A 13765-nucleotide genomic window follows, 5' to 3' on the forward strand; every position below is an offset into this window, starting at 1 on the left:
AAAAAAGTAATTGTTACTGTAATAACAATTTAGTTTCTGTTAAACTTTATCAATAATACCTGTCAACATCAGGCAGCTATTTCATTTAGCTGAAGAAATAGGAAGTATTTGCTTGGTTTTATTAGTATTATGTCAGGATGGAGTGGAGGTGAAATGTACCAAGAATATCATAAAATTGCATCTCTCTTCCCTAATGATTGACATCATTAATTCCTAGAAAGTCTATTCCTATGCATTATCTTGGTCTTTATTCCAATCTCCCCATGCCTAGAAGTCCCCACCCCTTTAATCATCTATGCAGCTTCCTAGAGTACTGATCAACTGCTCTGCTTGTTGGAGGGGCTGGTCTTACAAAATGCTCTGCTTGTTGGAGGGGCTGGTCATACAAAATGCTCTGCTTGTTGAAGGGGGCTGGTCATACAAAAATTCAGCCACTAGACTAAAGATTAGGCAAAAAGTCAGAAAAAATACTTTTTTCTTGATTTGGGGGGAATTTTTTATATAAGCATCTTTATAATATAATGTGTTTTTACACTAAATGAATTGGCTTTATTGATACAGCTAGCATTAAATAAAATAGAAACTGTACTGGAACATTTTGGTTGAGGTAAGTATAGGCTGTCTATTAAATGCATTACCATGATGCAAAATAAAGGAGAGTATCCACATGAGAAAGAAAGCTGAAGTCTTGGGGAGATTATGGGGCACTCAATCTTAGGAAAAAAAATTGTCCTTATTTCAGCAGGATCAAAAATCCAGAGTGATGATCAGAAGAAAGGCTGACCATATACTCATTCTCTGGGTTTATTTCTTCCAAGAGACTCATAAAGTCCTTGCTGGAAAAGAGCTTTCTGACCATCTGGTCTAGTGTTTTTATTTTTTTAAATTTCCAAATATTAAGGGGGTACAAATGTTTTTCTTACATGGGTACACTGTATAATGCTGAAGGCAGGGCTTTCAGTATGCCTGTCACCAGGACAGTGTTCATGGTGAGTTTTTAACCCTCATCCCTCTCCCCTTCCCCATTCTTAATTTCCAATATCCTTTGCGTCTCCTTGTGTCTGTGTGTACCCATTATTTAGATCCCACTTATTAGTAATAACATGTGGTTTTTGTTTTTCCATTCTTGAGATATTTCATTTAGGATAATGGTCTTTAGTTCCATCCAGGTTGCTTTGAAAGACATTATTGCATTTTTTTTTATGACTGAGTAGTACTCCAGGCTATATATACACAACATTTCTTTATCCATTCATGAATTGTTAGGCACTTAGGCTGATTCTGTATCTTTGCAATTGGGAATTGTGCTGTGATGAACAATTGAGTATGGGTATCTTTTTGATAAAATGATTTATTTTCCTTTGGGTAGATAGATCAGGACTGCTGAATCAAGCAGCAGGTCTACTTTTAGTTTTTTAAGGAATCTCTGTACTGTTTGTTTTTCATAAAGGTTGTACCAGTTTGAAGTCTCACAAGCAGTGCATAAGTATTCTTTTTTCTCTGTATCCATGCCAGCATATATTATTTTTGGACTTTTTAATAATGGACATTCTGACAGGGGTAAGGTACTTCATGGAGGTTTTCATTTGCATTTTCCTGATGATTAGTGATATTGAACATTTTTTCATAGGTTTCTTGGCCATTTGTCTATCCTCTTTTGAAAAGAGTCTGTTCATGTCTTTTGCCCACTTTTTGATAGAGTTGTTTGTTTTTTCATTGCTGATTTGTTTCAGTTCTTTGTAAATTCTAGATATTAGCTTTTTGTCAGATGTATAGTTTGCAAATATTTTCTCTCATTCTGTAGGTTGCCTGTTTACTCTGTTGATTATTTCCTTCGGTATGTAGAAGCTTTATAATTTAATCGAGTTCCATTTATTTATTTTTCTTGCATATATGTTGCTGTATTTGCCTTTAGAGTCTTAGTCATAAATCCTTTGCCTAGGCCAATGTCTAGAAGAGTTTTTCCTATGTTTTCTTCTAGAATTTTTATGATTTCATGCCTTATAATTAAATCTTTAATCCATTTGGAATTGATTTCTGTATATGGCAAGAAATAGGGGTCCTGTTTTATTCTTCTGCATGTAGCTATCCAATTCTCTGAGCTGGTAACTCTTCTACTTAGTGCTAAGTAGGAGAGGTCCCTGGCTGGTGCACTTGTGTCATACTCTGGAGAATTGACCCAGCATGAGATGGGTGGGTACATTGCGAGTGATTAATACTACTGCTTTCCTGTGTCTCTTGTCTCACCATTCCCCTGTGGTTGTCACTGTTGTTCCCTATGTTGCAGACGGAGTGAATGCTCCACCTACTTCTGTAACCTCTCTGTGAACAAATTTCAATGACTCCTATTTTTTTAAATAATTCTCTCCATTAGCTACTTTTAAAAATCACAAATACTACTTTTATTGTTATAAGTTCATAGTAATAATCACAAAACAGATAAAATAAGGCATAGCAATAATTAGACTACAAATTGAGTGAGTCTATAATGGGTTTAAGTGTTTACATTTTAGGCATAGATTTGAAATAAATATTGTTAAAAATGATAAAATTATCAAAATTAACAATACTATTTTAATGAAGAAATAAAACGTCTAGACATAAAAAATACAATAGCTTTAATTAAAATATAGTTTCTGAGTTAAACAGCCAACTGGGCACTATTGGAGAGAAAAGATATCTGGAAAAATTGTCTCAGTATTGCAGGTCAAAGAGGAAACATATAAAAGAGAAGTAAAGATATAAAGGATAGTGTGAAATATTGGCACATATATGGGCTTGGATTTCCAAAGGAGAGAAAATAGGGAGATGCAATACTTAAAGACATTAAGGATAAACATTTTGAGAACAATTGAAAACCCCAGTTAAATGATCCAACAAACCCAGCGAATACCAATATAGACCAAGAAAGAAAGAAGTCTGTAGATAGACACATAGTAGTAAAACTCAAGATTATCTAAGGGAAGCTGTAAAAACACACAGAACAGACACTGTCTATAAGGGGACAATATCAAACAAATATTAACAGCTGGCTTTCTAATAGTAAGTATATTTTTAACAGTACAATTATATTTTTTTCATGTGTTGAGAATGATGACTTAATTATGTTGGAGAAAAAAATAACATCTAGCAACATGGACAAATCTCTGCACAACTGTTTGCAAAAAGTGAGACTCAAATGAAGACATTTTCTGATTAGAAAAACTACACATAGAGATACACTCTCAGCTAATGTACTCTAAACTAATATGATGGATATATTCTAAACTATTAGAGATGGCCATCAGCAAACCTTTCAGTGAAGAAAATTCTAAGGGATAAAATTTAGGTAGAAGAAAAATTATCTCAAAAAATGTCCAAGATAAAAAGATGACCACCATACATTGGTAAATACATAGTCAAATCTAAAAGAAAATTTCCCATATAGTGAGGGAGGGTGTGCGGGCCATCTTGGCTCCTACCTTCTAGTCTAGTGTTCTTCAGCATTTTTATTTTAAAACAGTGGTAGTCCTTGTTGATAAGAAGTCCTCCATGGGTCACATGTGTATGAAATAGAGAACACATGGGGGTGGATGTAGAGCCCCAGAACCTGCCTGCTTGGTTTCCCACATGCTCTGCTCCTTTCCCTGTCCTTGCTTTCACCAAGGTATTAGCCTGGGATTCTCTAAGGTTTTAGGAACCATAAACTTAGATAAGCTCATGAAATCCTTTATTTTTCTATATGAAGAAAGTGAGACCTAGCAAAAGCAGATTATATGTTTAAAATAATAAGCTAATTAATTTCAAAACAGGATATAGAACCTAGGTCTCCTGACATCCAGGCCGTTGTACTTCCCTCACGGTGTGCTATCTCACCATTTAGCCTGAGTCTGTTCCTTCAGGAGTCTTGGTAAAGAGAAAACAGCTAAGCGCAACTACCCACAAAGGATACCACTCCTACTGCTACTACTATTTTTACAGAATGGAAAAAGGTGACAAATAAATATATCAGTGATGAGAGGGTTAATATAATCCATATGTATAACTGGATACTATGTGCTTCTCTCTTCATAAATACATATTTTAATTCAGTGGTTCCCCAACCTTTTTGGCACCAGGGGGCTGGTTTCATGGGAAATAAGTTTTGCATGGATGGAGGTTGGGGAGGGGGGGCGAGTGGGGTGGTGGGGGAAAGGGCAGAGCTCTGCGCCAGGTCCCTAAGAGGCCACAGTTTTAATTGACCAAATTCTGATTGTATTAAATATTTGAGGAAGTATCAAACATTAAAAGGGAAACTTCTTCAGCCAATCAAGATGATTAGCTGCATACATTCTTCTCAATGGAATCTTGTATTTGAGTAACTTATAAAGGGATCATTCCAATTATTTCCTATTGGAAGGTGATTATGTGGTCCCTGAAAGAGAGTAGCAGTGAGGAAATGACATTTTTCTAAGCATGTAAGCCACATGTTAGAATTGTGCAGTGAAAAGAAGATAACATTGGATGCCAGGTCCGACCTTTGCTTTTGCTTCTTGCAATATAAAGTAATCCATTTACTGCAAGATCAGGTAACAGATTCTGTTGATTGACTTTTACAAGTGCTGATCAGTGTTTTAGTTTTCTATTGTTGTGTAACGAGTGGCCAAAAACTTAGTGGCTTATGTCAACACAAGTTTATTTTCTCACAGTTTCCATGGGTCAAGAGTCTGGATACAAGTTAGATGGGTCCTCTGTTCAGGCTGTCACCAGGCTGAAATCAAGGTGTCAGCCAAGACTCGAAATCCCCTTGCAAGTTCTCTGGTTGTTGGCAGATTCATTTCTGTGTGGTTGTAGGACTGAGGTTCCTGTTTTCTTGCTAGTTGTTGGCTGGGGACTTCTCTCAGGGCCTAGAGGCCACCCACCACTCACAACATGGCAGTTTTCTGTCTTCCAGGACAGCAGGAGAAGGGCCCTTGGACTGGCCACCTTCTTTTAAAGAATCCTCTGATTAGATCAGGCCCGTCCAGGCTAGCCTGCCTTTTGGTTAACTCAAAGTCTCCTGATCAGTTACTCCATTATAGGAGTGATGTCCCATCATATTCACAGTTCCGTTCTGCCCATACCCAATTCCGGAAAGTAGGGTTTTTTCAGGGCTTAGACGTCAGGGAGCTGCAATTTTGGGGGCTGGCTTAGAATACTACCTACCACATCCAGATTTTCTAATGTATGGCCAGGGTAAATGAACATTAGGCAAAACTTTCATTTAAACCAAGTCTGTATCTTTTTAGCCCAAAGGAATAAATTTCCAAAAGGATTTTTTTGTATTTTGTTGGGGGAAGTTGCAGTGAGGAAGGAGGAAAATGAGAAGGGCCCTTTCCAAACTAAGAAAGAATTACTTAGAAATACAAATTTCATCTTCAGCAGATTTCCCCAAAACAGGGAACTCAATATTTTAGTAGCAACCAGTGTTTTAGTGTTGAATTTTTTTTCCAAGCGATATAGTTGTCATTAAAATTCTTAAAAACAAACAAGAAAAATTCTCCAGATTCAAGTTTCATAGTTTTACTGTATCCATGAACACAGTTCAGATCTAGTTATCAACTTATAGGGATAAAAGCCCCAAAGGGGCTGGGTGTGGTGGCTTATACCTGTAATCCTAGCACTTTAGGAGGCTGAGGCAGGAGGATCGCTTGAGCCCAGGAGTTTGAGGTTGCAGTGAGCTGTGATGATGCCACTGCATTCTAGCCTGGGCAACAGAGCGACAACCTGTCTCAGACAGACAAACAAATAAAAAACCCAAGCAAACAAAAAACAAATCCAAAAGTCTTGATAATTTTATGACTAAATATTTTGAGTTAATAAAGGGGGAGATGGGAGCTATTTTCACTAGTGTGAGTCATCAATTAAGTAAAGAATAATTTATTGTCAAAACAGTTTGGCTTTATTTCACAAAATGAAATCATGTAATTTCTGGCATTTTCCCCTTTGATTTTGTTTGATGTAGAATTATTTCCCACTCATCCCAAATATCCCTTAGAGTTTTAGGGTGAATTCTTTATAAGCTCCTTCAGACTTTTAATAAGTCAAAAACATCTCAGTGGGACTCCTGGATCTGGCTCCATTTCAGCAGAAAAATTTGAGCTTCTGTGTACTGGGGCTAAGTTCAGATTGGTTACAAATTCTGAAACTGTGGTTTTGGCTGTGGTTTCAGGCTGGAGTGCTAGCATTTGATTGGGTCATTGTACAAATTCTTCTAGGCTCAAGGTTGCCGAATCTGATCTAGTGTCTTAATGGAAGACAGTACACCAGGAATTTGATTCTGCTCATAATTCTGCCATTCTTTCTGACTCTCACCATATTCTAGTTTTTAGTACTTAGTACATAGTATTTCAGTGAAGTTGCTGAATGTGGTCTCCCATTCCAGTACTTACAGCCTCCAAAGCTTCCAACATAGATGAAAAAATGGAAAACTTGGGATATAAATGAGAATTATGCCTCTGTGTTAATATTATTTTCTTTCTTCTACCCATTGTTTCTTATCTTCCTCTCTGTCTCCCTCTCAAACTGCTTTAAAAACAACATCAATAGACAAAGAACAGAGAAAAGAAGTAACTTGCTCAGTTTCAAGAATCCAGGCTTGGACAGAGCCACAGATAGAATTTGTGTTCCCTAAGTCCCTAGACCTTCACCGAGACAAATGCTAATGATAACAGCTGTGCTGCAGCTTCCTGGAGGATTTGAAGTTTGGCTACATCTTTAGGGATTCAGATTTTTTTTCTAAGCAAGATTTTCCGGTCCAAAGTTGTTAAAATTGAGGGAGTTAAGACATCTTTTTGAAGATGTGTGCCTTCCGTACTTTTCTTTCTTCCTCTTCCTTCCCCTTCTTTCTTTCTTTCTTTTCTTCCTTATTGGTGGCAAATATTTTATCTCTGTGGGAGTAACTTAGGTGATAAATGATTCTGATAAGGAATTCACCCACCCTTACAATGATCTAGCCATGCCCAGCTGTTTAATAATTATGTCTGTCCCATGATTAAGTTGTTTCAGTGACATTTGCATTGCTTTCCATAGGTAAATATTTATTTTCAATAGGTAAATGTCTGGGGTGAATTAGTCCTTACTGTACTGCTGTGTGGTGCTAGTGAGCTGGCTTTTAAGCTGGTCAGTACATGGTCAACTAGGATATGCAGCCTTAGGATGAGAAATGTGTTAAGTGACTCCAACATCAGAAGGACATATGTTTTCCAGTTTGTCTTGGGCCTCAGAAAGGCAATGAAGGCATTTTCTGCAGCTGCTCTTGTATATTAAATAACTCTACTTTCTTTGCCCTTTGGATGAAGTGACCCCAGTTCAGCGGCAGAGATATGAAAAGATTCTCATTACTAGCCTAGTGTGAATTTGAGGAAAAGTACATGGCTCATTTATTTGCCATTTAAAAATTTACAGCCAAATCAGTGCAATATTGTACTCATATCTCAAAAAGCTTTGCCACCAACTAGATTTTTTTTTCTTTTAAAGTAGGCAAATTAAGCTCTTAAATTCAGACAAATCTCTTTCTGTCTACTCAAAACCTTCTGAAGAGCTTCATGATGTCAATGATGTGAGAAATTTAACTGAGTTAAGTGCTTCATATTAAAGGTAAGTTTTGAATTCCCCTTGAAGTAATGCTTTTACAGAGTCCTCATCACAATTTCAGAGTTTGTGGCATTACCAAAGAGTCACAGGATCATAACAGAGAATGGATAAATCAATAAGGCTCTCATGCCCAAGGCATTCTATTTTATCTTAGTTGATTGCTTTCTTCTAAAAAATAAAGCCCCCCAAAGTCTGTATTCTTCAAAGTACTACGTCGTGCTGAAATATTGCTTTTCGAGACTAAAATTTCCTGTTCTTGCCACTGTTTAAATCCTGTGGTTCATAGTAATATAGATTATTGATTTCAAATGATGTACAATCTCTATGTCAAGGAACCACTTGTAAAGTTGAGGTATACTGGATAAGAACTTAGACTAAGTGGGGAAATAGACAACAAGCAGTTAAACCCTAGGACACAAACCAAATCTCACAATCCTTATAATTATATCCCATAACTTTAGGTCAAATGTCAGAATCATGTGACAATGCTGTGGGCCTTTCCTCTCTCAGGGCTACCAGTCACTTTTCCTAAATCTTCATACCCAAAGAGGATGATCTTCTCAGACTAGATGGTTCTCCAGCCAAATGTATGTGCTTTTTTGCAGGATCCACCAAATAAGTAATACTGAAGTGAGAAATTCAATCTCTTAGCTCCAACAGAGTCTTTCTGAATAAGTGCAATGGAATAGACATGCAACCCAGACAAAACAGTTTGTGCTCCTTTTCTGTTGTGCAATTATATGTTTGTGTATGAAAGATTTCATGTTTATATAAAAAAAGATTCTCCTGATTTAGTGACAATAGGACCTGTATTTTTGGTATCTTCAGCATACTCTGATTCAAGCTGTCCTTATGTAACAAGCATTTACTCAGAACCTACTAAGAGTCTGGCACCACGTTGAGTGCTTAATGAACAGTCCTCACTTTTGGAACTCCATGTAGTATAGCAACAGCTGTACTAGCAGTTAGTTGTAACGTGACATTGCGAGTGCTACACTAAAGAGATACAGGTACAAATAACAAAAATGCTAAAGGAGTCAAATGAGTCAAGGTTGCGTTCATATGCGAAGGACAGAAAAATCCAAGTTAATTTCTTTCTCACATAAACAAGTTTTGGAGGTAGGCAGTCCAAGCTGCCTGATGACTCGGCTGTCATCAGGAACTCAGGTTCCCTCTATCTAGATATTCTGCCATCATCAACACTTGACTTCCATCTCATGTTCTAAAATGGCTATTCAAGTATCAGCCACCAAATCCATATTCTAGCAAGCAGAAAGAGGAGAACATTGAGGAATGGCATCCTAGAAGCAGCACAGAACTTTTGTCTATATCTGTTCACCAAACCTTGATCCTATGGCTCGGCCATACCTGATGGCAAGAGAGGGTGATACAATCTTTATTCTCGAAAGTCATGTGCTGGCTACAAACTGGAAGTTCACTGACCAAGTAGAAAGAGGGCTGTTATGAGAATAACTTTTTTTTTTTTTCCCCGCCCCAGGAGTTCAGACAAGGGAGAGAAAAATCGTATCTGGAAAGGAAGAACATATCTGGAAGGCTTCCTGGAGGAGGTAACATTTAAGCTAGATCTCCAAGGAAGAGTAGGAATATATTGAATATAGAATCAGGGAAAGCATGATATATATAGGCAGAGGGAACAGTATCAGAGTTTGCTTTCAGAGACCGGCCAGCCTGAGTAAGGAATATAATCAGGTCTGTTTTATGCTGACTGAGGAATTAAAGGAAACACTGCACAATGTTCTCAATATCTGAGCTATTTTGTCTAATCACACGCATCTAGCTGCTAAAGACTGAATTATCACATCATGCTCACAGAAGAGAAACATAATTAGAAAATATATCTATTGAAATTATTCTCTATGTACATTAAATTGGATAATCACGTGTTAAATTAGGAAAGATATTCAGGAAGTTAATTAATCCTGGATTCTGATTGTGACATGTAACAAGTGTGAAATAACCATCTCTAAGACCATTTATACACATGTTCATTTACTAATAGGCATCCCAATAGCATAACATCTTGCTTAAAACAAAGAAACAATTAGTCCTGAAACAGAAAAGCACACGACACAGGATAGGCTGTATACCATAGTGATAGTAACAGCAACAGCATATACTTATTAAACACTTAACATGTGCTAGGCATTCTTGGCACATAGGGACTTATTTGATCTTCACAAAAACACTATGAACTCGGTTTCTATTACTCTCTCCATTTTCACAGAGGAGGAACTGAGGCTCAAAGAGGTTAAGTAACTCGCTCCAAGTCCCACGGCTGATGTGTAGGGAAGCAAACACAAACTCATGTGGCCTGCCTCCCTCTCCGTGCTGCTAGGTCATAAAAGGGGACAGGTTATGGGATGGATCCCAGCTCCATGACTATCTGACAGTAAGATTCTGGGGGAAGTTATTTCATCCTTCTGTATCTTACTTTCTCAGTTACTGGGATTGAATAAGAAACTGTATGTCAGAGATTTCACCAGGGAACTGGCACAAGGTAAATTTTGCTCAATAGTTAAAAGGTTTAATGAGATTGAGTCATTAATTGTAAACACTAGCCAATGTTTCGTCCTTAACTATACAAACCAAAAAGCAGATCAAAACCTATTTCTGACATGGTGTTAAATTCTCTTCCAAAAGAGCAAAATCTCTCTTTCTTCTAGCCTAATCCCCTGAGGTCTGTCTCTCTGCTAGTTCTTGAGTTTGAGCTGCTTTTTCAGCCATCTGTTACAGTGTTGTGTAACAACAAACAATGTCCTCCTAAAAATGTTTACAAATGCTTCTTATATTAGTGTTGTATATTTTTCATTAAGCTGTGGCATCTCCATTGAAAAATTATTTTAATCATTGCAAACTGAATTACACAAGGAGCAAGCATAAAGAGATAGTACTTAAAAGGCTGAATGTACATTAATTGCTTCAGCTAATGAAAGAAACATGACTTAGCCAATGCACACAACATGAATCCTAAGATGCACGGACAATTGACTATGGTAATAAAACAAGTATTAGTGTGTTAAATCTGAAATCCTCATTATGCTTCATGCAGCAAAACCGACTGTGTACCTGCTGTTCAGTGTGCATTTCCTCCTCTTGACACCAAGAGCTAATTATAGAACGGGGCATAGAGCGAAAGCATGTGACCTACGTTTGGGGACCTTCAAAAACCCTGCGAAGTTGTGTTTGGTGACTCTTTATTTTCTTTTTAAGATGATAGAAGAAAGCGTGGGTCAAAATGATTTTGGAATATTGTGATGTTCCATAGGCAATTTTAATTAAAATATGAATTATTTATATATGCACACAGTTTATTTCACTTACATTGGGATCTTGCTTTATCTCCCTTGGCTCTATAAGCTAGTAAATTATTAACTCAAGGATAATTTATGTCACAGTGTTCCAGATGCTGTCCATTGATTTCTTTGTCTGTCTTTTTATTTCATGAACCCTAAAGTAAAGGTGATGATAAAATCATGACATTTAAGAGATAAGAAGAGAAGTGAATGTCTTATTTTTACTGTTCATTTAGAATCACATAACATAGAGGTTATAGTAACTTATAAACAGATTGTATTAACGTAAAACCTCTATTCATACACTAAAAATACCAACTTATTAGGAACCTCACTAAAAGCTAATACACTACAAGCCCCACCCCCCTTTTTCTGAGAAACTTTGAGGGGTACCACCATTACTTCAAGGGATATGAAACAGCTGGCTTAATTCAAAGTAACTGCTTTTTTTAGATGAAAACCTTTCTTTTCTAGTAGAACTAGATCTGGAAGGCAAATCTTTTTCTTTTTTGTATTTTATCCTATATATCTTTTGGTAATTATTTTCTCAGTAAAGCCTTGGCTATGTTCAAAAGTATTTCCTTTACATTGCTTCTCAGATATATTATAGAAATTGATGTCTTTGGCACCAACTAGCCTCAAATTTTGAATGGACATAAGGGTTCTTACAGTGTTTTTTTTTATTAATGCTGGGAGAATTCTCTTTAATTGGTAATACTTGAAGAACTTAGTACAGGTCAGAGTTTAGGTGGTTTGTTTAAATGTTTCTACCTCTGAAGAAAATTGTACATTAGCTTCTTTCTTATTTCAACTAGTTTGTATGTAGTTTTATTCAGTCATTTTTATTTTCCTAGTTTATTTGTCAGAGTTCTTTGAAGGTGCTATTGGGAAGCCATCTGCAAAGTCAGGGCAACGAAGGCCATACCTCAACAGGGAGATTGTAAATTGAGTAGAAACTCCAGGATCTCAACAAGTGACATTTTGGGGAGTTTTCCCCTAGGGGTCGATTATGGAATAGAAGAAAATTTGGGAGAGAGGAGTGAGGAATACTGGGAAATGTCTTTATTCTACTCAATCTATGGTTCTGAATGCTAATGCACATCAGAACCACCCAAAGAACCTTTTATTCATTGATCTTTAAGACCTATTCCTCAAAGATTAATTACATTCCAGGAAGGTCCTGGAGATCTGTATCGCTGACATGTACCCCAAGGTATTTGGAGATTACCTGAAAAGAGTATAGAAACTGTTAAGAGGTGTTGACTTCCAAAAATTAAACAACTTTTACTCATTTAGTTATTCAACCAATATTTAGTTAGCTTTTAGGTCCTGCCCCTAATCTTAGCCCTCAAGGAGCATGGAGCCAAGGGAGGTAGACAGGAACATAGCCGATTTCAATTCAGCAAGATAACCTGCTATAAATGGGCAAGACTGGGGTGCTATGAGGTATATGGACAAGGATCATCTAATCCAGTCTAAGGTGTCATAAAGGGTTTGAAGAGGTACCTGAGCTGATATCTGAGCTGAAACCTGAGGGGTAAAGAATAGCGGGAGGAAGGAGGAGTTGAACAGCTTGTGTGTGTGTGTGTGTGTGTGTGTGTGTGTGTGTGTGTTTCAAGGAGGCTGTGGGTCATGAGGCTGGAGTAGGAGAAGGTGTGAGAAATGTTAAAAGACTTGTAAGACACATTTTCAGGTCTCAAGGAGCTTACAATATAAGTGGGGGGATAAATGATGGCAAAAGATGTTGGTAATAGATGATGAAGACAAGAGAAGTGACTTCCTGGGAAGCCTTTTGATCAATTACCAATTGAATAATGCTTGCCATGCTATAGGTTTTCTCTGGAGAAAGTATCTAATCTCTTCCAGCAATAAAATTCTGTGATCTACGATACTGTTCTGCAGTGGGAAGAGAAAGCTTCATAGAAGAGGTGGGGATCCCACTGGGTATTAAAGAATAGGTGGTCTTTTATAACTTTTTATTTTGTTATAATTTTAAACTTACAGAAAAGTTACAAGAATAGTATAGGAAATTACCTCATTCTTTATCCAGATTTACCAATTGTTTATATCTTGCCCCGTTTGCTTTTGTGCTCTATACACACACACACACACACACACACACACACACACACACACACACACACACACATCACATACATAATTTTTTTTCTGAATCATTTGAGAGTAAGTTGGAGACATTATATAGTTTACTCCTACATACTTTAATGTATATTTCACAAGCAAAAGAACATTCTTACATATCACAGTAAAATAATCAAACTTCTTGTATAGTCAGAAGGAATACAATCTAGTGTTACACTATCGCACACTACGCTGTTTAGTAGTACAATAGGGTGACTAGAGTTAACAATTTATTGTATATTTCAAAATAACTAAAAGAAGTGATAAAGAAGTGACAAAGACGTGATAAGTGCTTTAAATGACAGATATCCCAATTACCTGATTTGATCATTATACATTGTATTCTTATATCAAAATATCACATGCACTCCATAAAATATACAATTATGTATCCATAATAGTTTAAAAAAAAGCAAAAATCACAAACTTATGGTATTTAACATTGATGCAATACTATCATCTAATCGACAGTGTGTAATCAAATTTTGTCATTTTGTCAAGTGTCTCCATGTTCTTTCTAGGCTTTTCTTTCCCAGTGTTAGTATCTAATTCAGATAAATGCATTGCATTTAGTTGTCTCTATCATTGTCCTCTCATTTAAAATGATTCTTTAACCATTTCTGTCTTTCTTAATCTTGGCAATTTTGAAGAGTAAAAGCCAGTTCTTTTCTAGGACATTCCTCAATTTGGGTTTGTCTAATGTTTCTTTTGGTTAG

General features: G+C 36.7%; 1 long non-coding RNA gene across 2 annotated transcripts in view; it reads left to right on the top strand.

The window, feature by feature from the left end:
- The first annotated feature begins 9945 nt into the window (after positions 1-9945).
- Positions 9946-13765, top strand: part of LOC105870262 (uncharacterized) — a 193338-nt gene continuing 189518 nt past the window's right edge. For both annotated transcript variants that reach the window (XR_012922963.1, XR_001153525.3), the window contains exon 1: positions 9946-10111. This is a non-coding gene — a long non-coding RNA (uncharacterized LOC105870262). The remainder of the gene's footprint in view (positions 10112-13765) is intronic.

Source organism: Microcebus murinus, chromosome 14 (assembly GCF_040939455.1).
Source record: "Microcebus murinus isolate Inina chromosome 14, M.murinus_Inina_mat1.0, whole genome shotgun sequence".
NCBI classification, from domain to species: Eukaryota; Metazoa; Chordata; class Mammalia; order Primates; family Cheirogaleidae; genus Microcebus; species Microcebus murinus.